This window comes from Adiantum capillus-veneris, chromosome 18 (assembly GCF_014529385.1).
Source record: "Adiantum capillus-veneris isolate H3 chromosome 18, ASM1452938v2, whole genome shotgun sequence".
NCBI lineage: Eukaryota > Viridiplantae > Streptophyta > Polypodiopsida > Polypodiales > Pteridaceae > Adiantum > Adiantum capillus-veneris.
Genome location: NC_140948.1, coordinates 67,106,905 through 67,115,896, shown reverse-complemented (window position 1 = coordinate 67,115,896; position 8,992 = coordinate 67,106,905).

Genomic DNA, 8,992 nt, shown 5'->3' with positions numbered 1-8,992 from the left:
ATAAACCAGGAATCTTACGATGGGCCGGAAAATGCAAAACGGATAGACCTCGCTAAACCAGGTGAAAAGCCTCAGCCGGTCTATATTGCAACTGATTTAGAGCCTGAAGAAGAAGAACGGCTAACACAACTTCTCAAGAAGTATAAAGATGTGTTTGCATGGTCCTACAAAGACCTCAAAGGAGTTGATCCATCGATATGCCAACATACAATTCCTTTGAAATCAGATGCCAAACCTAGCAAACAGTGTCCTTATACATATAATGACACATTTGCTAAACGAATCAAAGAGGAGATTGATAAGCTGATGGATGTTGAATTCATCTATATAATCGAGCATACAGATTGGGTGTCACCCATTGTGGTTGTCCCCAAAAAGAACGGAAAGCTGCGAGTGTGAACCTCAAAAAGGTAAATGCAGCCACCATAAGGGATAATTATACCTTGCCGATCACAGAACATGTACTTGAGAGGGTGGACGGGAAACAGGCTTATTCCTTTCTAGATGGATTTTCGGGATATAACCAATTGGCAATTGCAATAGAGGACCAACACAAAACAACGTTTGCCACAGAATGGGGAATATATGCGTATCGAGTTATGCCTTTTGGTTTAACTAATGTCCCAGCTACCTTTCAAAGATTAATGACGCATGTGTTCAAAGAATACCTGAGAATATTCTTAGAAATATATATGGATGATCTTTGTGTACACTCTCTTCTACGAGAAGAACGTATTGACCATTTACAAAAGGTATTTGAGAAATGTAGGACATATCGAATGTGTCTTAATTCGGAAAAGTGCATTTTTATGGTTAGGCAAGGCCGCATCTTAGGACACATTGTCTCAAGAAATGGCATAACCACGGACCTAGATAAAATCAAAGTCATAGTAGACCTGCCTAGGCCTACTAATGCAAAACAAGTGCAATCCTTCATGGGACACTGCGGATATTATCAAAGATTCATATATATGTATGCAGTCATTGCACAACCTCTGTATCGTTTGTTAGTCAGTTTCGACTGGACTGAGGAGTGTGAAACTTCATTCCAAAAGCTGAAGAAAAACTTTGTATCAGCACCGATACTTAAGGCACCAGATTGGGAAAAGATATTCCATGTTCACATTGATGCATTTGCATATGCAATCGGGAGTATTATGGCTCAACTTGGAGATGGAACAATGGATTTCCCATTTTGTTATGCAAGCCGACATTGCAGAAAAGAACTACACAACCACCGAAAGAGAGGGGTTAGGAATGATTTATGTTGTAAAGAAATTTCGGCATTATTTGCTCGCGAACAAATTTGTGTTCTTCATAGATCATCAAGCTCTTTTGTATCTGGTAAACAAACCATGCAATACAGGGAGAATTGTACAATGATTTATTATATTGCTAGACTTTGATTTCACAGTGGTGGTCAAAAAGGGTAAAACTCATCTACGGGCGGATCATCTTTCAAGGATACAAAACGGGGAAGCTCCTGAAGGAGTAGATGATGACATACCATATGCTTATCTTTTCAATATTGAAATGATACCCAAATGGTCTCAGGAAATTGTTAGCATTCTTTCCTTTGAAGGCAGATTTGATGACAAGGAAGATAGACCCAAACAACAAACAATTCAACAAACAAAAAACTTCTAGTTGATTGCAGAACGGCTGTATCATCTAGGATCGAACCAAATTCTAGGATTATGTATAAACCCGGAGGAATTCGAGTGTTATCTTGAAGAAGCACATGTCCAGGATTGTGCATTTCATTGTTCAACAATGAAAACACACCAGAGACTAAAACAATTGGGGGTTTATTGGCCAACTATGTATGCTGACACACATGCTTATGTTAACAATTGTACTATATGTAGTGCCAAACGACCAATGGATCACGCGACATTGTTTCACGTAAACATTGCACCTGCACGGAGTCAATATATACATAACAAGAGCACGGAGTAGGGCTATAGAGCTGGAGGCTTGCGACTTTAGTTTAATTGGGAACCAACTCTATAAGCGAGGAAAGGACAATCAACTTAGAATCTATGCAAGTGAAAGTGAATACCTGCTGATTCTAGAACACGCACATGGCGGAATAAGCGGAGGCCATTTTGCAGGCGATAGGACGGCAAAAATTGTCTTAACCGCAGGAATATGGTGGCCTACATTGCATATGGATGCTGAAGAGTTTGTAAAGCATTGTGACGCTTGTCAACGCACCAAGGTGTCGATAAAGAGAGATGAGATGCCACTACGGCCAATGATGGGAGCAAGGGCATGTGCAAAATGGGGCATTGATTTTGTGGGGCCTATTTCACCCCCTGCATATCGCACCCATACCCAATATATCATTGTGGCTACGGACTATCTCACAAAATGGGCGGAAGCCAAGGCAACACAAAAAACAGATGCACGAACCACTGCACAATTTCTATATGAGAATGTCTTTGTACGATACGGTTTACTGATAGAAATTGTCAGTGATCGAGGAACACATTTTCTTAATGAAGTCATTGAATATTTGCTAGAGGAATTCATGTTCATACATAGAAAATCTGCTCCATATCATCCACAAGCAAATGGACAAGCCGAGGCCACAAATAAAATACTATGCACGGTTCTCACTAAAATTGTATCAAAGTCAAGAACCGAGTGGGATCAGCAGCTACACTCAACACTATCGGCATACAGGCTAGCTAGCTTACAAAACATCAATAGGAACAACACCGTACAACATGGTGTTTGGCCTAAATGCTATATTACCCATAGAGTTTTTAATTCCAACTCTACGAGTAGAGAAACGCTTAGAATGGACAGGGCATGAGCTCTCTTCAAGAATAGATGATCTTGAAAAGCTAGATGAACTTTGCTTACGAGCTGTAGCTTCGATCTATGCTAAAAGGAGAAGACAAAAAGAGTTTTTTGACAAGCATGTGCACACGAAAGAGTTCAAAACAGGTGATTATGTACTTGTTTATATCTTGAAGCAACATGCCAAGAAACTTAAAAAGCGAGGGATGGGACCCTTTGTAATTAGTGACTTATCACAAAGTGGAGCTGTCAAGCTTCCTACATTAGCAGGTGAAGAAATGCCAAACTGGATTAGTGGGTGTCGATTAAAGAAATATCATTTACCACTAACACAGGATATGCTTCAACAAATCCATCAAGAAAAACAACGGATGAAGGAGAAACAGAGGGTACTAGAAGAAGCCCAAGCAGAAGCAAAAGAACGCATTGTAGAAAGACGGCTTTTACGACAAAGACAACAATGTGGATCACCGTTGCGAATCAATGCCATTCGGGACTAACGAATTTTGATGAAGACATAGTGGAGCCAATAATTGCAATCAAAGTGGGTAGCAATCAAGTTGAATCGACGGCATTGCTTGATTCTGGAGCTCAAGCAAATTTGATCTCTTACAGATTATACAAACAGCTCAAGCTCAAAGGTCAACTACATCCTACTCCACAAGTGCTAGAAAGTAGTACATCACATTCGCTGAAATCATTGAGCTGGACTATATTGCATGTACAAGTACATCAATATATTTATCCACACAAGTTTTATGTGGTCGCTGATGCAAGCACACAACACCCCATGTTGTTGGGACAACCTTGGCAAAAAGAGTATAATGTGCAGATAGATTGGAATGCGAATGCAGTCAAGATTCAACATGCACAAGAACAACAGGTGGTAGCCTTTGCTCAGCAACCCCGGAAGAATCAGCTGCCAGCAATGCAATCACTTGATAAAGAGCCAAAAGGAAGGGTGCCACTAAAGAACAACATGATACCCAAGGCTAACAAACAGGGAACTACCAACCATGCTCACTACAAGCATACAAAGTCACCAACCGCAGTGAAAAGATCAAGGTTACCAACACACAACAAACAAGTATGGGTGCAGAAGGATAGAGATAACATGGCAGACAAACCACAAGACACCAGAAGAAGTGAATCGAAGCAGACAGTTCAACCAAAAACCAATGGAATAAAACAGATATGGATCCCAAAGAGACTGCTCAATAATAACATAAATGCGACTCGCATGTGGATCTCGCAACCAAAACAAAAGGAACTCCCTTCAGTATAAGCAACGACGAAAAGCAGGGACACACAACATATGAAATCGGCAAACCAATCTATGTGGGTGCCAATCAACAACAAAACAATGACAACCGAGGAAGTAGCAATACACCTACAAAAACCGGCAAAGCAAAGGTACAAATGGAAAGCAAAAGAGAAAAATTCTATGGCCAATTCCGCCACGAAAATTCTCTCCAAGGAGACGAATACGGCCATATCGACAGCAGCGGAAAACCTCGTGACTGTTGCAAGAAAAACGATCAAACAAAGAGCGGTAGACTTACAAATTTTTCTTGTAAAGAAAATCTGTCCACCAAATCAAGAACAAACAGGACACCTCGACGGCGAATGCCAATAAGCATATTGCTTACACCCTTCTCTCGCACAGTATTAATTTTTCCATGCATTGACCGAGTATGCATTATATAGGGCCACATTACACGGCCGAGCATTAGCACGAGCTTTAACCCATCCACGGCACATACTCCGAGGTGATACCTTGTCGTCTGGGAGGACTCCGTCTAGGAGGGGGGGAGGCATTCTCAAATGCGGACCCAATGGCAAAAAGAGCAAAAAAGGCCATGTTTTTTTACTATTTCAAGGGTTGTCGTTTGATTGCGAAATTTTTTGGACTAACCCAAGTACATATGCCCTTATACAGCATGAATCTACAAGTATATGGGGCCAAACGCCAAATCAAGCCCCTAGGTGTGTGTGTGTGTGTGTGTGTGTGTGTGTGTGTGTGTGTGTGTGTGTGTGTGTAAGTAAAACTAGCCATTTTTCGGGCAAAATATTGGTAAAACGGAGAAATCCGGCCATAAAAATTGCATGTGAGTAAATATAGTGTTTTGCCGTGATGTTTTTGATTTATGATGATTTTTGGGGATTTTTTGGGTTTAACTTGCTATTTCCCTTTTAATTTTACTAATTTTCGGCAAAAAAACTTCAAAAATACAAAAAGTAGGTGAAAAACGGTTATAATGAAAAACAAAAAATATGGGGATGATGAGTGCATATAGGACAAACTATGGTACATTGGGGGTGCAATTATGAGAATGGAAAAGCGTGATTTGGCCAGATTTTGACCGAAACGTCAAATTTCTCGAAAACTAGGCAAATGGAGTCCAAATCAAGAAATTTTTGAGCCTAAACCGCATCTTGCAAGAAGTTGGAAGCACATGTCAAATTTCATGAAAAGTGGTTTGGGGACCCCCATTATAAGAAATTCTCACTTCATTTTAAGCTCATTTCCACTATTGACTTTTGAGAGAGAGCTTCTGCCATCTAGAGCGAACGGTACTTCTAGCAGCTTCTATGACGCGCACGACCACCCGACAGACTCTAGACATGAGAGGTAGGCTCACCACCTTGAGCTTTTCACGCATGTTTGTTGTTTTGTCGCGAAAACTAGCGTAGGGTTCACACAGAAAGCAGGCAGTAGAGACCTACAAGTAGAAGTGGCCACCTAACGGCTAACCCAAAAGCAATGAGACTTCATCGGCAGCTTACCCTAGAATAGGAGACCAGTCTTGGATGCCCAAAGACAGTAGAAAACCATCGGGAAAAACACTAATTCCTAGAGCCCCGCAAGAGGCCACCAAATGGAGAATCGGCGGAAAGGCGCCCAAATGCTACCAAAACTCATGGGTAGGAGCATCTCAACATGCTCGACAAGTCTATGTAGCCCACATGACCAAAAGGTGACCCGAAGCGGCATCAAACACACAAAGCGTCAAAAAGCTCTCGCGGCCAAACCGCATGTCCATTTGCCACCAAACTTCACGAGCGGCTTTCCTAGACCATCATCAACCAAGTCCTATGGTGGTAGACCACCACAATTCATCGAAGACATGTAAACACAACCACGGGTGCTTCTAGAGCAACAAATTACTAAACGGAGCTCCGGTGAAGCCAAAGTCAACAAAAACCATACGGCAAGGATCCCCAAGGGATTGGGAACCTATGGAGACCAACATCGAGAAATTTCATCGCCGAAAAGCACTCCAAAAGTCAGAAAACGGCTCGGAGGCTCTGAAATCCACACAGGGAGTTACTTTCTATCTATTTGACTTTTTTGTTGAAATAGGGCTTAAAAGGGACTCAGGGAGACTAAGGGTAGGCACCAATAGCAGTCTCCACAAAAAATTCATCAGGAGACATCCTACGCGTAGGATGTCTCAAGGCCATTTCTGGGCACCAACCCCAACATCTCTCATCACACAAAGTTTCTGAATAGGCTTTACATTCTAGCCACCAAGTTTCATCACATATGGACAAAAATTGACCTCATATGCATGAAAAAAAGCAAAGTCAGGGCATAGAGGCAATAATGGGCCATAGACCTACCAAAACTTGTCCAAATCACATGAAAGTTGCACAATACATTCATGAGCACATTGCCAATCTATCTGTGTGGTCACATTCAAAAAATGATGAAAGAGACATCCTACGCGTAAGATGTCTAAATGACATTTTTGTCCCACAGATGGTGTTTTTCAATTCCAGATCTCTTCATATCACCTTCAAGAGCTCATATATCAAGTTCAAGCCATTCCCATCACTTTTGGCCCCCAACACCTCCAAGATACACTTTTTGAGCCCAAAAAAACTACACATGGTCTTACCAACACCAAATCTTGTCCAAATCAAAATCCAAGAGCAGGGCCATGATCCACATGCTAAGAGCTACCCACAAAACAAATCTCAAGCAATTTTGATGAAAAAGACATACTACGCGTAGGATGTCTCTAGCATGATTTTGATTTACTGTGCAAAAACTGACTTCATAGAAGCAATTACCATGGTGCAAGAAGCCCATATATCAAATTTCAACCCATTTGAACATCATTTGCCACCTGTTGAGGACATCCTACCAAATTGTGAGCCTAAAGCCCGAATCTGCCCAAAAATACATTTTTTGATGCCCAAACCCAATTCCAATCACATAGCCATGTTGCACAGGCCAAGGGCCACCAGCATGTCAAGTTTCACCAAAAACTGATGAAAAAGACATCCTACGCGTAGGATGTCTAAATGATAAATTTTAGCCAGAATGATACTGTGAGCACATGCAGGGTTTCCCAAGTTCCTTTTAAGTTTTATTTTCAATTTTCAAGTCATTTGGATAGTTAGAACTCAGTTTCTCAGCTGATATGGAAAAAATGCTAACTTCGGACTACTGAGTGCAACAGGATCTATGGCAGCCGCAAAATCACCAGCAAAGAAGAAGAGGATGACCATAAAAGATTACTTGGAAGAAGTAGAACCATTTGTCATCCCAGAAGGAACATTGAATCCAACCAACACGTGGATTCAAGAGGATTTGTTAGAGTCCAATGACTTGAAGATTTACCAAGGTGTGTTCAAAGACCCTGAAGGAAATGCAATAGAGCTACCCATGCTACCTTGGGAGCAATGAGTTTGTCAGAAGAAAGATGGCAGAGTACTTGGAGAAGATAGATCTCCATAACTATTTTGAAGTTGTGCCAGCAGGAATTGACATAAAAAGAGTGTGGGAGTTTGTAACTACAATCAAAGAAGATGGAGTGGCCAGAGTCACTGATCTGTAGGGCAAGCCGGACACTGTGCTTGTAATCACACAGAGAGTGGTAGCAGCAGCACTAGACCTCTCCAACAAAGGGGATAGTGTGACAAAGAGAAGAGATGAATTCAAGGTATACTCTGAAAAGAAGAGCAACTACACCTTTGAAGATATAGCAAACCCTAAAGTGGCTATCATGAGCCAGCTCTACAACCAGTATTTCCATATGTGTACAAAGCGGCCACAAAAGTACAGAGTGCCACCTGGAGAAATTGCCACAACCTTCACTTGGGCAATGCAGAAGAGCAAGCCAAAGGTGATCAAGTATGCTGCTTATATCCATGACAATCTGGTGAAGATGAGCAACAAGAACCCCACCTACATTGTGCCGGGTGAGCTGATAACGAAAGTGGTTTATGGGGCATTGCACGCCAAGGGAAGATGGCCTGACCCTCCATCACACAATGACTGGCTAAGGCTCAAAGAATATAAAGAGGATGAATAGCCCAAAGCACCCAGAGTTGCCACAAGATTGAAGCATCGGTTAAAGACCGTGCAAGAGGAGCAGCCAGAGTTAAAGAAGAGAAAGAAGGAAACTGTACAAGTGCCGGTCAAAGAGACAAAATCACAAAAAGCGGCACGGTTAGAAAGATTAATGGAAAGCTTCAGAGAGGAAAGAGCACTCAAGGGAGATTTGAGTGAGTTATGGAAGCCGTCCTTGGAAGCCATGTCGGGGTCATCCTGAAGGGTGCACAGAGGTAGGTTTGAAGACTATATCAAAAAATTTGAGATCCTGGATGCTACGGCAGAAAACATCCCTAACATCCCATTTACAAAAGAAGAAGTGGATGAAGTACGACGGCAACTGCCAGAAGAGCAGGAAGTCCAGGAAAGAGAGCGGAAGACCAAGGCGGACCTGGACTTCAAGAAGAAGCCACCAACTCCACCGTCAAGCCCGGAATTCAGCCCACCACCATCACCACCGCCTCGTAGCCCTCCACAAACTCAACAAAATGAGGAGCCAGACACATCTAATGATCAAGAAGATTCAAGGCAAGAGAAGATCCAGGAGCAAGAGCAAAAGGAAGAAGCCAAGCCCAAAGATGAGCAGCCAGAGCCAGAGGAAAGAAGGTTTAGCACATACCTTCATCTGTTAGTTGCGGGTTACTCAAGAGAAGAGACACCCACAGTAGCATTTGACTAAGGCCCAAAGAACAGTTGCAGAGCCTGCGGTTAGTGGAATTGAAAGAGATGGCCACTGATACAGTGGACCTGCAACCACCCACCAATGATTGGGATGTGGTGATGAACAAGCTAACAGGGCTCAGGGCACAATCAATGGCCACGGAAAGTGAGATTGCTAAT